Source organism: Gorilla gorilla, chromosome 1, assembly GCF_029281585.2.
Source record: "Gorilla gorilla gorilla isolate KB3781 chromosome 1, NHGRI_mGorGor1-v2.1_pri, whole genome shotgun sequence".
NCBI lineage: Eukaryota > Metazoa > Chordata > Mammalia > Primates > Hominidae > Gorilla > Gorilla gorilla.
The window spans coordinates 18158347-18177407 of record NC_073224.2 but is presented as its reverse complement, the minus strand read 5'-3'; the positions used below and the strand labels follow the sequence as shown (position 1 = coordinate 18177407).

General features: G+C 45.6%; 1 long non-coding RNA gene across 1 annotated transcript; it reads left to right on the top strand.

The window, feature by feature from the left end:
• The first annotated feature begins 336 nt into the window (after nucleotides 1-336).
• Nucleotides 337-7696, top strand: LOC109029230 (uncharacterized). The gene is made up of 3 exons (XR_004067794.3): nucleotides 337-407; nucleotides 6737-7015; nucleotides 7381-7696. It is a non-coding gene; the product is annotated as an uncharacterized lncRNA (long non-coding RNA).
• Nucleotides 7697-19061: the final 11365 nt, after the last annotated feature.

Below are 19061 nucleotides of genomic sequence, written 5' to 3'. Positions count from 1 at the left end.
TTGGTTTAGCCATCAGGCAATTGAAGTACCTAAACAAGGAAATAAAATATATTAAATTTATAAATCTTACTTTAAATGTTTGAATGAGTTAAATAACTCCATTTGTATTGGGACCAAACTCTTTAACTCTTTAAGACTGCCTTAAATCATTTTGTTAAAAATCTTAAATTGATTTCCACTTCTATGTAGAGAGTTAGGAAGTATATCACCTCTACCCTAACAACAAGAATATGACAAATGAAATACAAAATGATAATGTTCCTTGAACTCATCAGAGGACTGACAGCACAGGGCAACTAAGCAACTAGAATTCCAAAGAAGGACAAGCCCCTCCAAAGACAGGAAGCATGAGGGCAGGCTCATCAGTGTCAGAGCAGGGGAGACCAGCACAGACACCTTACAAGCAGGTAAGGCAAAGTCAGCTAAAATGCCAGTTGGTTGGAAGAGGCCAGAAACAGTGGAAGCCAGAAGGCAATGGAAGGCTTTTAACGTCCTGATAGACATTTTCTGTTGGTAGAGATTTCCACACCTAACAAATATACATTTTTAAATGGAGGTGAAATAAAGACTTTTTCAGGCAAATAAATGCTAAGAGAACTCATTGTTAGCAGCCCTCATCTGTAAGAAATATTAAAGGAAGTTTTTCAGACAGAAGGAGTATGATGCCAGTCAGAAACTTAGATCTATACAAAGAAACGAACTTCAGAAATGGTGAATATAAAGGTCATTTTTGCCTATTACTAATTGCCTTAAAAAATACTTGACTATTTGCAGGGATTGATAAACTTTCTTTCAATAGAGGACCACATAGTAGATATCTTAGGCTTTGTGGGCCCGTGGTCTCTATTGCAACCATTCAACTCTGCCATTATAGCCTGAAGGCAGCCGTGCAAACAAGTGGCTATATTCCAATAAAACTTTATTTACAATAACCAGTGGCGGGCTGGAATTGGCACAATCACAAATCAGTGTGCCTATCACTGGGCTAAAGCAAAAATGCTCACAAAGTACTCTACTCTAGGGTTTATGACAACAATAATAAAACATATGGGAGTATACTTTGTAAAGTTCTTGCACTTTAAATGAAATGGCATAATATTTGAAGTTAGACTGTGATAAATAAATATGTACACAGTAAACTCTAAAGCAACAAAAAATAAAAAGAATAGTATAACTAATAAACTGAGTAAAGAGCTAAAATGAAAACATAGAATGCTCAATCTGAAAAGCAGGTAAAAAAAGAAGAAAAAGGCAATGAGAAACATGTGAGTCTAATAGAAAACAACTAGCAAAATGGTAGATTTAAATCTACCATTATAAATATTTGTACTGATACAAACCATGTCAATACGTATATCACATGTAAATGGTCTAAACACCCAAATTAAAAGGCAGAGATTGTCATATTGAATTTTTTTAAAAAAACTGTATGCTGTTTACAAGAAATATACTTTTAATATAAAGAAAAAATTTAAAAGTAAAAACATGGAAAATGATATATTATGAAATCACCAATCAAAAGAATGTTGGAGTAACTTTGTTAGTATCAGACAAAGTAGACTCTGGAACAAAGAATTAATACCAGGGATCAAAAGTAACATTACATAAAGGTGTCAATTCACTGAGGAAGGAAAGCTTTTAGATTCTCTGGGTCCCATTCAAAACTGGAAGCCAGTAAATGAGTTAGAATAGTATTTCTAAGTGTGGTATATGCTATCTTCAAAATCTGAAGTGTTCTAAAAAGTGTTATGCCTTTGTCTTACAGCTTGGAGGGGCTATCCTGAAATGCCCTTAGTCATTGGACCGCTAAAAACTTTGCCAAAGTAGCAGGTCCCTGAAGATTTTAGAGTGTATCTCACACGCTCTGATGCATATAAATCCTACCAGGGTATTCAGAATACTTACCATTTCCTGTTAACTGGGTTTGCTTACCATCATGTCCTCAATATGGTGGACTAGCAGAATGTTCTGCAGAATATCTAGACAACCAAAGTCATTTGAATTGTATTTTGACAAACAATAGGAAATTCACAGAGCTCTAGGCCAATGCTGTGAATGTATGTTGTTTTCTATTCCTAGTAAAGGCAAGTTGCTTCTGATCCTCTCTCCTAACAGAAATTTAAGAAAATGCATCTGCCATGGCCAGCCGTGGTGGCTCATGCCTGTAATCCCAGCACTTTGGGAGGCCAAGGTGGGCAGATAATCTGAGGTCAGGAGTTCGAGACCAATCTGGCCAACGTGTTGAAACCTCGTCTGTACTAAAAATACAAAAATTAGCCAGGCATGGTGGCACGTGCCTGTAATCCCAGCTACTCTGGTGGCTGAGGCATAAGAATTGCTTGAACCCAGGAGGCGGAGGTTGCAGTAAGCCAAGATCATGCTAGTGCACTCTCCAGCCTGAGCTACAGAGTGAGACTCTTGTCTCAAGGAGAGAGAGAGAGAGAGAGAGAGAGAGAGAGAGAATGCTTCTGGCAGATTATTATACTTGGTGATAGATGTTGTGTTGATCTATTCCAGCACTCATAAGTGTGGCTACCACTTGGTTAATTTGTCAGTAGTCCATCTTCATCTGCAATGCGCCATCTCATTTTTGTGTGGTGGGACTAGTAAATTATTTAGGGATATGATGGGGACCATCATAAAATCTGCCTTCCTTGAGCCTTGGAGGGTGGCGTTCTAATCCAGAAAGAGGCAGTATTTCTGATTTTGTATCTTGGCTGGGGTGAGGAATTTTTGAGAACTTCCACTAGGCATTTTGTAGCATCATGGCTCTTATTTTATAACAGGTTCTCCCACTGTTAAGTATGTCTATTTCGATTATGAACTCAGAGACCAGGAAAATGAACAGCAGCTAGGGCATAGATCCATTGGCCTCACTATGAGACAGATTTGAAGCCAGGACTTTCCTCACATCAACAGAGGGTGTTATGATGGCACTGGTCCCATCGTATCGTATCAGCTTTAGCTCAGATCTTGTGTCCACAGCTCTTCAAAGATCTGAGTCCTCAGAAGAAATGTCCATAGATCTTTTTGGTAATAGATAGGGGGTATCACTACTGTGTATGCTTAATGTGGCAATACAAGGTCATTTCTCAGGGGTACCCAGCCTCCCTTTCAATACAGGCTCTGCGTCTGATAAGTGGCTCAGGTCTGGAAACTGGGCAAAGGATCAAGATTTTTCATTGCAGCAGCTGACATCAGCCTTCTGCTCATCAGCTTTTGATCTTTAGTTACACAGTTCAAACAATATGTTCCAGTCTCACTGCTAGGAACACCACAGTCTATTAGTTACTACTCCCTGATTCCTGCAGATAAGAACCCAGATTGTCCTAACTTTGCTGCTGTTACAATCATTTGTCTGCTTTGCCTTTGATGGATAAGTGCTGCCAACTGTGCTGTGCCCTTCTTGAATCCCATCATACCCAGTGACACTAAGAGGGAGGCCAGACCCATAGCAGCCTAGAAAGGTCAATCACCGGAAGTTTCTCAACAATGTTGATGGCCACCTAACTGACATATTCCTTATATTGCTAGTGGAGAGCAAACCCTCTGGGCTCTCCCAGAGCTGGCTAATTGGCAGATTCTCTGGTCTTACATAGTAAATCTATTTTTGTATGCCTACCTCGCTAGACATTCTACCCTTTCTGCTGCAAAGGCAGTTCTGGCATTAACAAGAGGTCATTATTGTTTCCAAGCTGTAAGGCACTATCTTGGCAGTGCATCAGGACTGGCTTTAGGTGTTCTTGCCAGGACACTACATCCTGAGCCACAGGAGACCGCCCACATATCCATAAACTCTCCTTCAGTCCAGCATTCTCAAAATTCAGCCCCAAACATGTCTTCCTGGGTCATGTTGGTACACATTAGCTAGATGCTACATCCCTTTCTGAAACAATGACAGTACTTCTCTCATCGGGCATTCCGAGGCATGTACCAATTATTGGCCTAAACAGGGATTGGCAAACTATGGCCCATGTGTCAAATATTGTGTGTTTTTTGTAAATAAACTTTTATTGAAAGACCCATTCATTTACATATTGTCTATGCTGCCTTTGTGATACAATGGAAGAGTTGAATCATTATGGCAAACACTGTACAAACCACAAAGCCTAAATTTTTTGCTGTCTCTTTACAAAATAAGTCTGCTGACCCCTGGTCTAGAAGCTGTGAGGGCTGGTGGAGGAAATCTTGAGAAGGGTACTCATCATCTCAGAAAGCCTCTGCCTCAAGTGAGGGCTTTGTATGGTCTTGGGGTAAGGGAAGGCTTTTTCTCTCTACAAGGGAAGTGGGCCACTTCTGCAAGCTGAGAGAGTTCCAGGGAATCTGAGGATTGAAGGTTCTCAAGCACATCTACCTGAAAGTCCTCATTTCAGGTCCTCAGGTCTCTTCCTCCTTATCAGCCCCTTGACTTTGACACAGAACATTTGCTGGAGCCACAAATTCAGACTTTGCTATTCTTTTATCAGATCATAAGCTTAATTTTCAGCAGGTTGTGCCATCCAGTTACAGAGCCTGGTTAATTGGTAGATTCTCTGGTCTTACATAATAAATCTATTTTTGTATGCCTACCTTGCTAGACATTCTACCCTTTTTGCTGCCAAGGCAGTTTTGGCATTAACAGGAGGTCATTATTGTTTGCAAGCTGAAAGGCACTATCTTGGCAGTGCATTAGGACTGGCTCTAGGTGTTACATGCTGTCATAGAGATTTTCTGGCTTCTAATTCTGTGCTTACTTTGATGGTTAGCTGACTCAGGCTGGGCTATTTTCTCCCTTCAGGGCATTGATGCACCTAACAATCATCTCCACCGCACTTGTATGTGCTGTCACCACCATAGCTCTCAAATGCTAGTGATATTATTGCACAAGCTGGTGCATCCTCTAGCACCTGCACTTATTCCTGTATCAACCAGGCTCCAGCCCAGCCAGGAGTTTTAAACCACATTAGTTTTAATGTGGTGAATAAGCTACTGCAGCTCCACCCAGTAGCAGCCGGAATGCCAGGGTGGATGCGGGTCTTCAGTACACTGCTCTCTGATGCTGCGGCTAGGAATTCCCACCTACCACATTTCTGCCCTGCCAGTGGCTCCCAGTTAGGCTCTGGGGGGGGGGGGGGCAATGGGAAGCTGGAGGAAAACTGGAGGCTACCAAGAGAGAATTTAATACCAAGAATTGAGGAACCAGACAGGTCTAAATGGGCACATTGAGATAGGGTGAACAACCATCCCAGTTTGCCCAGGACTGTTCCAGTTTTAGCACTTAAAGCACTGTGCTCTGGGAAAAACTTTAGCCTCAGGCAGAGCAGGACTGCTGGCCACCCTCACTGAGGTATCACAGAGATGGTAATGGCAGGAAGCAGCTCTCATCCCAGTACTGGGGGGCACACAGGAAAGAGTTTTGTCTAAGTACAGGGCACCAGCTAACTGGTGCTTGTATCCCTGAGGGGTGCCACGAAGCTGGTTTGGGCAAAGCCATTAACTGGAACCAATTGTTGCTATTGGAACCAAGTGTTGTGAGTGCAAAGGTGATGCATCATTGCTGGGATGAGCCTGACACCAGAGGAAGGGAGGAGACGAGAAGGAGCATGTCCCTTCTTTCTTCTCTAGCCTCCAGTTTTCCTCCAGCTTCCCATTGCCCCCCACCCCAGAGCCTAACTGGGAGCCACTGGCAGGGCAGAAATGTGGTAGGTGGGAATCCCTAGCCGCAGCATCAGAGAGCAGTGTACCGAAGACCCGCATCCACCCTGGCATTCCGGCTGCTACTGGGTGGAGCTGCAGTAGCTTATTCACCAAGTGAAGACATTCTTAACAGTTACGATGCATGCCAAGGGGTCATCACCACCCACTTACCACCGAAAACCAGGGCCTTGTTGCCCTCTGAGCAGCAAAGGATCCAAGAGCAGAATCCCACAAAACTCTGCTACCAAGACCCCTTCAAACTCTAGCTGTCTTAGTTTGGGGGCCCCCAAAAGCAGATCCCAAGGCAAAGATTTGAGCACAGTGATTTATTTGGGAGGTGGATGGGGCAAATAAAGATATGTTACTGAGCCAGCTAGCACCACAGGAGACTGTAGGGTTGGTCTGGGCTGGGCCCAAGTGGGCTGCTTTAGAATCCAGATGATGGAGCTGGGGGAAAGAAGCACATTCCCCATTTCTTCAAGAAACTCAGCCTACCTGCAGGAATGCAGGGAGCACCTCAGAGGCTTTAGACCATGGTGGGGAACCCCACGCAGGCTGCACCTAAGGCAGGGACACGCAGTTCACATCTGCCACAGCTGTGATGAGGGGCCTCCACTGGATATCTGGCCATGGCACACAGCGGCCACCACCAAAAGGGCAGGAGGAGGGAGACATGAGATCTGAAGTCAGCTTGAGTGAGGAGCCTGAGATGCTGAAGAAATCGGGAGAACGTGGCAAGTAGTGGGCAATGCCTTAGTTTGAGTTACCCCCACAAGCAATCCCTGGGAAAGGACTCAAGCACACGTTGCTTCCTTGGGAGGTGAAGGAAAACATCATTAGGGGAGTAGTGAAATGAGACAGGAAAGAGGATGCGGCCGGTACAGGGTGTGTTATCACAGCAGCCATGGCTGTGGGTAACAGGAGCCTAATGCCACAGGGAGCTGGGAGCCAGCAGAACACACACACCTTGTGGGTGGGAGAAGCTTCAGTGTTTCCGTGCAGGATTCAAAGATTGCTTCTGTCATTAATTCTCCTCCTGGACTGCCTTGCCTGAGGGCAGAATGACCTTCTGTGGCTACAGAGAAAGGCTTCAGGCAAAGAGATGCAGCTCTGGGCCCCAGAGTCCGCTGGAGCACACTGAAGCTGGAGCACACTGACGTGGAAGATGGGGCTGCAGACAGAGACTGGGCAGCCTCTGCTCCAGGGAGGCCCGAGAGCCAGAGAGCAGATTCCATAAGAAGAATAACTCCCGTTCCTCATGCATGAGACCCTCTGCTAAATCCTTCCTGTGTACCACCTCCAGAAATCCTCCCAAGCCAGGACACCAGCAGTATTACAGGTGGAATATCCCTTATCCGACATGCTTGGGTCCACAAGTGTTTTGGATTTTTTCAGATTTTGGAATATTTGCATATATATAATGAGATATCTTGGGGATGGGACTGAAGTCCAAACATGAAATTCATTTATGTTTCATATACACCTTATATGCAGCACATAGCCCAAAAGTGATTTTATGTAATATTTTAAATACTTTAGTGCATGAAACATAGTTGTGACTGTAACCTGTCACATGAAACCCGGTTGGAATTTTCCACCGGTGGTGTCACGTTGATGCTCAAAAAGTTTTGGATTTTGGAGCATTTTCGATTTCGGATTTCTAGAGTAGGGATGCTCAACTGTATTATTACTTTCATTTTACAGGTAAGAAAACGGAGGCTCCCAGAGATTTGACAACCTGCCCGCAGCAATGACCAAATCAGACTTAGTGCTAAGTCTGCACCTCCCCAAAGTCAGTGTGTTTGTGCGCTCTGCTGCCACTGCCACCCGCTGGCCCTGCACTTGATGTGAACCATCAGGCAGACCTGGAGTTCTGTCTCCTGGGTGGGCTGCTTGCCAACACCAGGGTGGCCGGCCCCTGCCTGTGTCAGGTCCTGCAGTGTTGACTCTCTTCGTGTGATGTTGGGCAGGTGGAGCTGGTTGTGCTGAGCCTGAGGAAACATCCAATGTGCCAAACTTTCTTGTGTGTTTCCCTCTGCTGGTTATTTAGTAAGCCCAGGAAAAGAGCAAATCCTGCCCCCCCAACAGATGATCCTCTGGATGAGAGTGGTTATGGCGATGATGCCAGCATGCAGTGGGGAGATTCGACTTTTTGAGATTCTTCCAGCCCTTTGCTTCCCACATTTCATAATGCTTGATGGCAACAGCTCTGCTGACTGTTTGGGAAAAAGACAATACTTATGTCCCTTTTAGAGACACTTTACTCATTCCCTCCCGCAATGCTTAGTACGCAGAGAAAATAGTAAAATTAACCCGATTTGCTCATCACTCAGTTTTGGCCGTTATCAACTAATGGCCACTCTAGTTTCTACTGGGGTCCCATATACTCTGCCTGTCCCCTGATTATTTAGGTGCTAATCCCAACATTGTATCCTTTTGATGTGTTCCAAAGCCAAAATATTGATTCCTAAGCTACCCTTGTGAATTTTCTGATTCAGGAGGTCAGGAATGGGGCCTGGGAATCTACACGTATTTTCGATTCTCCAGGTCTGGGAACCTACAGTATAAAGCAATGAGCATGGACTTTAAGAAAGTCTGAGTTTGAGTCTTGGCTTTGCCCAAGGCTTATAACTTTGGACAAAAACTTTAAGTTTTTGGACCTTGACCTCTTTGTCTTGATGGATCAACAACTCTGTGAACTTGTGGTCCACTAAGACCCTCCAACATTTTTCACATTAAATACATGCTATCAATCTTGTGTCTCTCAGCCTTCCCCTGCCTTGGTGTTAGGCTGGGGGTGGCGGCAGCAGGATTACTTGTGAGTTATCCTCTTTTGTGGTGGTTGCGTCCACAAGATCTCTCCAAGCTGTGTTCCCTGTCTCCCATGTGGTGTGTCCCAACACTGTGTCCCCTTTAGTCCCATTCAAGCCTCCCTCACTCTATTTGCTCCAACCCACCGTGCCCAGCTCCCTGGGAAACTGATGGGCAGAACCTATCCCTAAACAGCATTCTTCAATCACAAAATTCTTGCACCTAGAGTAAAACTGACGTTTGATTCAGGTCAGTGATCGTTTTTTCCAACCAAAACCAAATCCTAATTTCCGTGGTTGGCATGCATGCAGTCATTTGGTGCTTATGAAAAAGAAAGCAGGCTTCACTGAATTGCAAAAACAAGAACTTTTGCTGGCTTTTGGTGTGCTCAGCATTTTTCTGAATGAAGATGGCAACTCACAGTGAATACACCTTTTTTTTTTTTTTTTGGTTATTTAATTAAATGGAGTTCAGAGGGAAGGAACACAAATAAACAAGACAAGCAAATTGGGACGCACATTTGAACTAGAATGAGAAAAGAGTGGTTTCCTGAGGCGGAACACCTTCAGAATGGAGCACAGCTTTATTTAGTACAACACTGCCCCTGCAAATTGTGTCCTCAGTTGTTTTGGGGAGTTGAATGTAACTTGTGCTTTCACAGCAACAACTAATAGCAAAGAAAGGCCCTAGGAAATACAGGATTGCAAGAGACTGACTTACAGTGGGAATTTGGGAAGCCATGTGTTAGAACAAAAAGGAACTGCAACCACCTCATTGTATGCCTGAGAAACAGAAGCTGAGATCTCATTATTTGCTCAAAGCTGTATAGCCAGTTGGCAGAAGAGCACAAACCAGCACCTTGGGTTCCTGACCAGTGCTCTTTCCATGGAGAGGTCTAGGTGGTGGTTAGAAGCACAGACACCAGGACAGACTGCCTGGGTTCACACCCCAGCTCTGTCCCTTCCTGGCTGGATGATCTTGTGCAAAACAGTGAAATCCCATAGGGGTCGTATCAGCCAGAGTTTCAGTAGGAAACAGATGGAACACCAAATTAGGGTCGTTGGAAGGGGTATTTATAAATGATCATTTCAAAGATGTGGGTGGAGCATGGGGAAAACACAGGCGCCAGTGCAGGGACACAGGACCAGCAGTGTTAGAGCTGTCCCCAGCACTGGGCCAGAAGGAACAAGGGGAGAGAGAGGCTGCAGAGCCTTGTTCTGAAAGCAGCCGTGTCCTCAGGTGGGGGAATCCAGACAGTCACCGTCATCTTGTAGGGAGGAAACCAGGGTAACGGGTGCACGTCCTCACTCTCCCTTCTCTCCCTCCATTCTCCTGATGAGGCTCCTTACTGGCTAAACCCAACCGAAAGCACAGAACACAGAAGCTTGTCTGTGTGGTCTAGCTAGACCTGGCTCCTGGGGTGGAGAGCATGCCAGAGGAGGGGGGGCAAATGGATCTGCGGGAGCAAATATAACTAGCTGGCACGGGGCCTCCGTTTCCTCATCTTAAAATGGAATCATAATGGAGCCCACTCATAGTTTGTTGTGAAGATTGATAACTGAATAGATGAATAGCTGCAAAGTGCTTAGAATAGTGCCATATAGATATATATATATATATATAGTGTTTATCATACATATACACATTATTATAGTGCTTACTACATAACTACCATAGTGCTTACCATAGATATGTAATATATAGTAAGCATATACACAGTATGCAGATATATGAGTATAGTAATCATATAGCAAGCACTATATTACTACATACATAATATACATAGCAAGCATATACATATATAATAGTTTAATGTATTATGATATTATAAACTTTCCCCATTTGCCTTTCTTGGCACTTGCACTACATATGGAAGACCCCTCTATGGTCTGAGTTGAGCATCTGGTAAACTCTTTATTACCCCGTCACTAATATTTATGAACTCAATTTACCTTATCATGCATTTTGAGTAGGAAAGTAAATATTTGTCTGCCCCTGAGCTAAAAATGATTAAACAACTTGGGGCCGGGCACCATGGCTCATGCCTGTAATCCTAGCACTTTCGGAGATGGAGGCAGGCGGATCTCTTGAGGTCAGGAGTTCAAGATCAGCCTGACCAACATGGCGAAACCCTGTCTCTACCGAAAATACAAAAAAAATTAGCCAGCGTGGTGGTGCACGCCTGTAATCCCAGCTGCTTGGGAGGCTGAGACATGAGAATCATTTGAAGCCGGAAGGCAGAGGTTGCAGTGAGCCGAGATCACAACACTGCACTGCAGCCTGAGTGACAGAGCGAGACTCTGTCTCACACACACACACACTCACACACAAAGTGATTTTTTTCCTGTTGATAACACGACCACAGCACACCTGTGTTCTCCTTGTGCAAGCCTCAAAATGATCATCATGATAACGTTCTAGCTCATATAACAAACTTCAGGACTGAAAGCTTTTGGTTTAATATTCTGGCATGGTGCTGAATGATTCCTGCAGTTATTGAAGAGGTCCATGCCTGCCATTCTTTTCTTTAGCTCTATTAATTTACATGTATGTCAAACAATAACTTCATTTGATGTATCCAACTGACCTTTATTTCAGGATTGTTATGAATTTTTACTTCATTTATGAAATATACAACAAATCATTTTTAAAAGTAATATATATACACACATACATATATATAGGAAGCACTATACTTATTAAAGTCAGCTATTGTTATCAGCTAAGAGGACGTGATGAGTATTCCAGTCAGAGGAGACACAGAGAAGGGCTTCATGACCCAAGTGCTGGCAACAATTCCTGAAGGAGACATCGTTCCTTCCCCCACAGCTCACTCCTGCCTTCTCAGGAAATTCCAAAATCTACGCCAAAGGTACACAAAGACCAAAGAGGAGGCTGAGCACATTGCTAAGCCTGAAGCTGGGGAAAAAGCTTCCTCCCACCCTTTGCTCGTCAGCAGCCCAAGGACAAGGACTTTCACCTGTGAGGACAACCTGGCTTCCCCCTAGAAGACAGGCTGATCCCCTTGTCCGGGAAGTTTTAAGACAGAGTTGATGCCACGCCTCTGTGAGATGTTCTGAGGCTCTGGAGAGAAAGAAATGTGCCACCTGTCTACCTGAGAATGAAGACAGGCTCGCCACGCCGGGGGTCTCTGCACCTCTTGACTGCACGGGTGGCAGGAGGAGACTGCAGAAACCAGGGGTGACCCGATGGGATGGAGGCTGCCTCAGCTCCAAGGTGGGGCAGGCTGTGGGCCTTTCTTATTCCTAGTCCCAGGTGGGGAGAGCATGAATGCGGAGAGACCATCTGCCAATTACACTTCACCTGAGCCCACGGCAGACCCGCTGTGCCTCCACCGGCTGGGGAGTAAGAATCAGATCAGGCAATCTTCAGTCCCACCCCTTCCCAGCCCTGGCATTGCAGGAGACATCTCCTTTGCTGGCTTAAACAGGCAGTGGTTCTTAGGATCTAGAGAGACGGGAAAATAACATGTTGGCAGTGACAGTTCTAAGGAGCTGGAGCTGCACAGTGTGGGAGGCCCTGGGGAAGAAGAGGACCTTGGAGAGCCCCCATCGGCCCACCACTCTCCACCCGACCTCTGCCTGCTCAGGCCTCCCATGTGGGGCCACCCCAGGGCCCTGGGTGGAGCCCCCGGTGCTGTACACCTATTCATCTGTTCATACTACAGCCAGTAGTCAGTGCACAGCTGCCACACAGAGCATTAGAGGAAAGTAAGCTTTTCTTCTCCCCATAGCCACAGGCAGCTGCTCATGGTCCCAGACAGGAAAAAGAGCAAGACACAAAATTGTATGTTCACATCATTCAAATGTTGCAAAAAAAATAAAAGGTATACGCGCCTTTCTGTTTAGGAGAAAGGTCACTAATCAGGGGTCTCTCTGGGTGGAGAAACAGCAGGTAGTTTTGATTTTCTTCCTTGTACTTTGCATACTTAAATTTTTTCCATGTTGATTCTGAGTTATGTGAATATTTAGAAAATGTGAGCCTTCCTCTGACTACCAAGGTAGCTCTTCTGAACCTTCTCCAAGAGCCAAATATCTCAACAGCAAGGAACTTTTCCCTTCCTCCCACTCTTTGAGTCATGGAAAAATACCTTCCAGAAATAACAGAAGGCTGGTTGTCATTTAATCCTAACGACATCATTGCTCTGCCTCCCCACGGTCCTCTCATAAGCCCAAGCCGAAGCCCAAAGGCAGTGTTGTCCAGCACAGCATCTCATCTGCAAAACCAGAGACAACATTATGTGGCCAAAATATCAAAAGCTTTGACAGTCTTCTTCCTTTACTATGTGAGCCCTGGTGTCATTGGGGCACACAGCCACCTGACTGCAGGTTCTCTGGTCACCCTTGCAGCCGGATGTGAGATGATGACCAAGCTGAGACAATCCAATGGGAGCAACAGCAATCTCATTAAAGCTCATATTATTCACAATAAGGCCATTTGCTTGGAGTTTTTCCCACAAGGACACCGGTATTCTAAGGACCCAGCTTCACCTGTGCAGATGAGGACAATACCTTAAGATGTCACAAAGCCATACAACAGAAGAAAGTCAGATGTCTGAAATGACATGACATTGTGGAGCAGAGCCACTCCACTTTCATGGGCCTCTGATCTCCAGTCTATTACATGAAAGAGAAATAAGCTTCCATCTTATCTAACTCACTGGTCTTTGGATGTCTGTGTCACAGCAGCTTAGCCTGTGCTTAAGTAATGCAGCAAGCTCATCTTGGTTTTACATTCCCACTCTGTAATTTACTAATGGTATGATCTGGGGCAGATCACTTAACCATTCTGGGCTTAATTTCCTCCTTTGGTAAAATGGAAGCATCACTATCTAACTTGAAGCATTGAGAGAATTAGAATGATGCACGTAAAATACCTCATACAGAGCCAGGCTCGTGGTGCATGGCCTGCAGCATTATATTTTAAGAATGATTTCTCAGATAATCATAACCAGAGAATCTTTTGCCTGCTCAGCTTCTATGACCATCCAATTCTCCTCTTTGCAGAAAACTGACCTTTCTAGAGAAGTATGTGGCAGTCAGCCCTATCCACCTCTCCATTCTCCCTCCTTCCCTCACATCGCCATGCCTTGGCTGCTACCTCATTCCTGTTCTTAGATAAAGTCATCACCTTTATCCCATCCATATGCAAAGTCTTTCCCCACTTCATCTTCTTCCAGGCTCTGTCCATGTAGAATCCTTGGTCTTTCTCCTGTAGAAATGTCTTCTCAGACACTCCCTGACCAGCCCTTTTTGCCCCTCTTGCTAGCTTAACACCTGAGCCTGCTCCCTTCTGCCAGCTGCATCCCTTCTGGCTTTTGTCTTCACCGAGTTCTTCCTCATCCTCACTTCCTTAGCTCAACTCAGATCCCCTTAACTGGAAGACACAGATGCAAAACTACCAGGCTATGAAGCTATGTGCCTGTAAGCTGCCCTTTCTTTCTCTGCCTTCATAGGCAGAAGAAAGTCAAGGTCAAAGATGGAGGTGTTGGGTCAGCTAGGCATGCTTCAAATCCTGGCTCTGCCACATTTAGCAACAGGGCTTGGTTCTAGTTACCCAGCCTCTCCATGCCTCAGTTTCCTCATCTGTAATACAAGGGAAGATGACTGACAGCATCTTCTTCATAAGATTGCTGTGAAGCTTAAAAGATAGTGTGCATTAAAATACTTAGAGCACTCCTTGGCACCCAGGGAGTACTCAGTAGATTTTAGCTGATCTTACTAGCATTTTTCCTGTCCCCCAGTCCCCAGCAGGCTAGTTCCTACTATAGCAGTGGGAAGTGCAGTGAAAATCTAGAGCTTTTAGAAAACCTGTAGCTTGGGCAAGCAGCCCCAACTCTGAGGGTTGCATCTCAGGGAAGATCCTTGGGCAGAATCAATCTGCCTAATGCTCACCTCGCAGCCTAAAAATCTCCCTCTTCTCTCCTCCCTCCCTCCCACTCCACTTCACTGCTTTCATGTTGTATGACTTCAGATTCACCAGTTATAGATTTCTCTTGGCTGACAAGTGTCCTCCCAGAATGCAAACCCTTCTGGAAGAAGAACCAGAGTGACTGATCATTTCTACAAAATAGAAGTCCTTTCCTTCTCAAGAATGTTCAGCTCATCTGCAGGACTGCCTGGAGCTTGACAAGCAGGGCAGAGAGAGCAGGGGAGTGAGTCTCAGCAGGAGCGCAGACAGACATAGGGGAGAAGTTGCAGCAAAAGCCTAAGGTTGGCTCAGATGAGGGTCACGGAGGAGTGGAGGATGGACACCAGGAAGTGGGAGAGGGTGCAGAGGCCAGAGACAAACTCACTGATGTCAAAATGCTGCTGAAAATGTGGTTGCCTTAAGGAATAGGAAAGGAAAAGACTTCACATGGAAGGAACAGTTGTAAATAAAGTGTCTTGACCCACAGACTCCAGCCTGGGTTCCCTCTCCCTTGTGCACCCCAACCGCTTCCCTCAGCCCTATCCTCTCCCGCTATGACCCTCCCAGTTTGAAACCCACTTTCTATGTGGCTGCCTCCTGCCCCCCATGTGTTTTTCACTCTCTTTTTGTTACTAGAATCAGCTTCAGCTTCAGAATTTGCCCTGGTTTCTACACCAACTCTCAGATGATAATTCTACTACCAGTCTTTTTTTTTTTTTTTTTTTTTTTTGAGACAGGGTCTCCCTCTGTTGCCCAGGCTGGACTGCAGTGGTGCAATCTCAGCTCACTGCAACCACTGCCTCACAGGTTCAAGCGATTCTCCTGCCTCAGCCTCCTGAGTAGCTGGGATTACAGGTGCACGACACCACAGCCCGGCTAATTTTTGTATTTTTTTTTTAGGAGAGAATGGGTTTCACCATATTGGTCAGGCTAGTCTTGAACTCTTGACCTCAGGTAATCAGCCCGCCTCAGCCTCCCAAAGTGCTGGGATTACAGGCGTGAGCCACCGCGCCTGGCCTCTACTACCAGTCTTCATACTGGGACTTCCTCTCGGTCATTCTGTTTACTCCTGTCAACTCCCAGCAACTCTGGGGGTCAACTGCACCTGCCAAGCCATCTTCGTGGTGCTAAGGGCCATTCTGCTTCTGCCCCAACCAGCCTGTCCAGCTAAGGCCCTGTCCTGGGCACCACTCTCAGCCTGACCTCTATCTGGACACTGACGCGGAGGGGTCTGTGTCCCAGGAAAAGGGTGGGAGTAGGGCATCCTCTTCCTCCTCATCTTTCTTTTTCTTAACCTAAATAGCATCTGCCACCCAGGACCCAGGACTCTGGCTGGTTCTGTAAATACTTTTGCCCAGTTACATTAGAGCTTAGGTGAATTGGACTATTATTATTACTCTGACCAGTGGAGTTTACCACTAAGCAGAACACTATTTCTTTAGGGAAATAATGCAAGTTCCCAACAAACAACTTAAAATGAACTTTTGAGAAGCCACCTGTGCAAAATGAACTTTTGAAAAACTCTCCACGTGCTTATTTACAAGGAGATTAAGAAGAAGTGATATCATTTGATGGGCCTTGGTATTATTTTTGTCCTCACTTAGTGTGCAATTAGCATTCAAGCCACATAATAACTTCACCCAACACCAGAAGCTGAAATATAAATACCACTCAAGCAAGGTTATTTAGATCCTCAATTGGATCGACCCAATCTAAGCCAATTATTTTTCTGGCAGAGTTAACTACAATGTGTCTAAAATGAGTGAGATGTGAAAGGCAACTTTCCATTACTTGTTCCTCTAACAGTTGCCTTAAAGCTGGAGTCTTGTCCTTAATTCCACATTACAAGTACTTTCTAGACAGGGGCACACCTACATGGAGCCATTTAAAATCAAGCCAAATGGTGTTCCTCCTCATTTCAGCTGAAATATTCAATTGAGAAAAAAAGCTAATCACAGGTATGTAGGAAGAATTACAAAAGGGAACTAGAAGCCCTGGAGAAGAAATTGGAACTTGGGGAAAAAGAGCAGGAATAGATCTCTATGGATCTCAACTTTCCTCTGTTAATATAGGCTGGCCTGGAGCTTTTGAATACATCCAGCTTTCCATCTCAGATGTAGTTTATTGTTTGACATTGGGGTCCACCATCCAACAAGAGCATGTCACCTTTCACGGTCCTCAGTTCTGCCACCTGTGAAATGGGAATATGCCTCGTTTGCAGTTTGTGGTTTACGTTGTTCTGACCTTGGATAAATTGTTATTGTTATTTTGATAAATAAACACGTAAGAAATTGCTTTCAGGGCAAACAACTTGTGATTACTTAAAGAAGAAAAGTAAAATGAATAAAACAAAAGGCAAGATTGATGACCAATCTGCTCTTGAACTAGAAAACACATAAAGCATATGCTAGCAAGGGGCTTCCTCATGTCTCTTCAGGCTTTGTGTTGCAGGAACTGGATGACAAAAAGAAGAGCTGATATAACCAGGAACCTACTCTGCCCACCCCAAGTAAGGATCTAAAGTCCAGCCTCCTCCTCCACTGCCCTCAAGGCCTTTCCTCATGAAAGCAGAGGTTCTGAATGCTGATTTCTGTTTTAAAGCCCAATAACTCTTTAAACATCTTGTGTGTGTGTGTGTGTGTGTGTGTGTGTGTGTGTGTGTGTGTGTGTGTGTGTGTATGGGGAAGGGAAGGAGACTGGGGTAGATAGCTCCAGGAGATATAAAGAAAACAACAAAGTAGCCAGCATATTCCCTGCCTTCCAGGTGCTCCGCATCAAGACTCAGCTGCAGAGATGACTTCAGTGCAAGTCACATACACACCACTGGGCTGGTACCCGTGGCAGCTCTGCAGGGCTTCCATATGTGAGTGCCTGGCACCAAGCCGCAATGGTCAGGAGGGACTTCCTAGAGGAGGAGAACTTCCAACAGATTTAGAAGAGAGGGGTCACTTAGGGCGGAAGTTCAGGCTCTCTTTCAACAAAACTCCATGGCTTCCTGGTCGTAGCAAGATTCTTTAGAAATGCAGTGCAGTGCTGGTTCAGGCCCCAGCTCCCCACCTGTAGACATGAGACACTGATCCAGATGTACATCCTCTGAGCCCTTCCTTGTTGCAAGCAGGTGCACCTTTGCATCTCTGCCATGTGGCTGTGACGCCAACCTGATGTGATTTCTCTTGGTCTTAAAGACCTATTCCTGACCCCACTTCCTCTCCAGCTCCTGCCCCCATTTTTCCTCTCCCTTTACAGCAGAACTACTGAAAAGAGGAGGCAATGCCTGCTCTCTCTGCTTACCTCCTCCTACTTTCTAGTGAACTCACTCAATCAGGCCTTTGTCCTCACCACCCCAAGCTCACTGGTGATTCACACCCTCTGCCGCTCCTCAGAACCCCTTCCCCTGGGTGCTCATCAGCATGTGGGGCCCCTTGCTGGGCCTCAGGGATGTCACCTGGCTGGGCTCCCCTCCCATTTCTCTGGCCATTCCTTCTCAGACTGTCTTGCTGGTTCAGTCTTGTCTCCCCAAACCCCAGGTGTTGCCAAGCCCTCGACTCAGACCTTGGGCCTTTCCTCCTTTTGGTCCAGCCTCACTCACTAAATGATCTCTTGCCAAATCATGATTTCCAAAACGATCTCTATGCTCATGACTTCCAAATGTGCATCTCCTGCACAGACCTTTCTCTGACCTCTTGACCCATTGCCCAAACTGCCTGCTTCCCCGTTCCCCTTGGATGGCGATCGGTCACCTCAAACTTCAGCAGATCCAAACTAAGATCCTGATATTCCCTTCTCAAATGAGCACTTGGGCAGCCTTTCTTTTCTCTGTTAACTCAGCTCTTCCAATGACTCAGCAAAACCTGTGGAGCCATTCTTGATGCTTCTCTTTGAGTCATTCCTCACATCTGGTCCATCTGTATGGCCAGAGAACTCCACCTTTAGAATATATCCAGAATTTGACCACTACCACCATCTGGAAGCAAGCCTCTTGGATCATTGCAAGAACTCCCTAAGTGATCTCCCCACCTCTGCCCTTCCCATCAGGCCACCCCCACAACACCCAACCTATCACAACCCCACAGGAGAGGGATTCTGCTGGCGTGTAACCACTGCACTGGGTCTCCATCTCACTTAGAGAGAAAATGCCTGCACTTATAATGGCTTCAAATTCCTTATGAAATCAATCCCCTTTGACTCTGCGCCCCTCGCCCCCATTACTTCTTTGAACTCATTCGCATCCCCAGCACTTTCATTCCGCTCCAGGCACCCTGGCTTCCTCCAGGCACATGCCAGGTGCTCTCTGCCTCAGGCCTGTGCACCTGCTGTTAGCTCCGCCCCAGTTGCTCTCCCACCAGCTGGTCCCGTGGCTTTCTGCCTCATCACTTCCCATCTTTTCCCAAAATTCACCTTTTGGCTACCCGATCTAAAATTCCCCATCACACCCACATCTCACAGTTTCATTCCTTGCTTATTTTCCTGCTAACACTTACCCCTACTGACCTTCTGTAAGTGTTTTCTTCCTTGAGGATTTACTGTCTGTCTCTCTCCTCTGCAGAATAAGTTGGGGAGGGCAGGAAGTTTTGTCTGGTTATTCAACACTCTCTGTAAGTGGTGACCACCTGAAGCCAGGGGGCCTTTGGATGCTGAGCAGA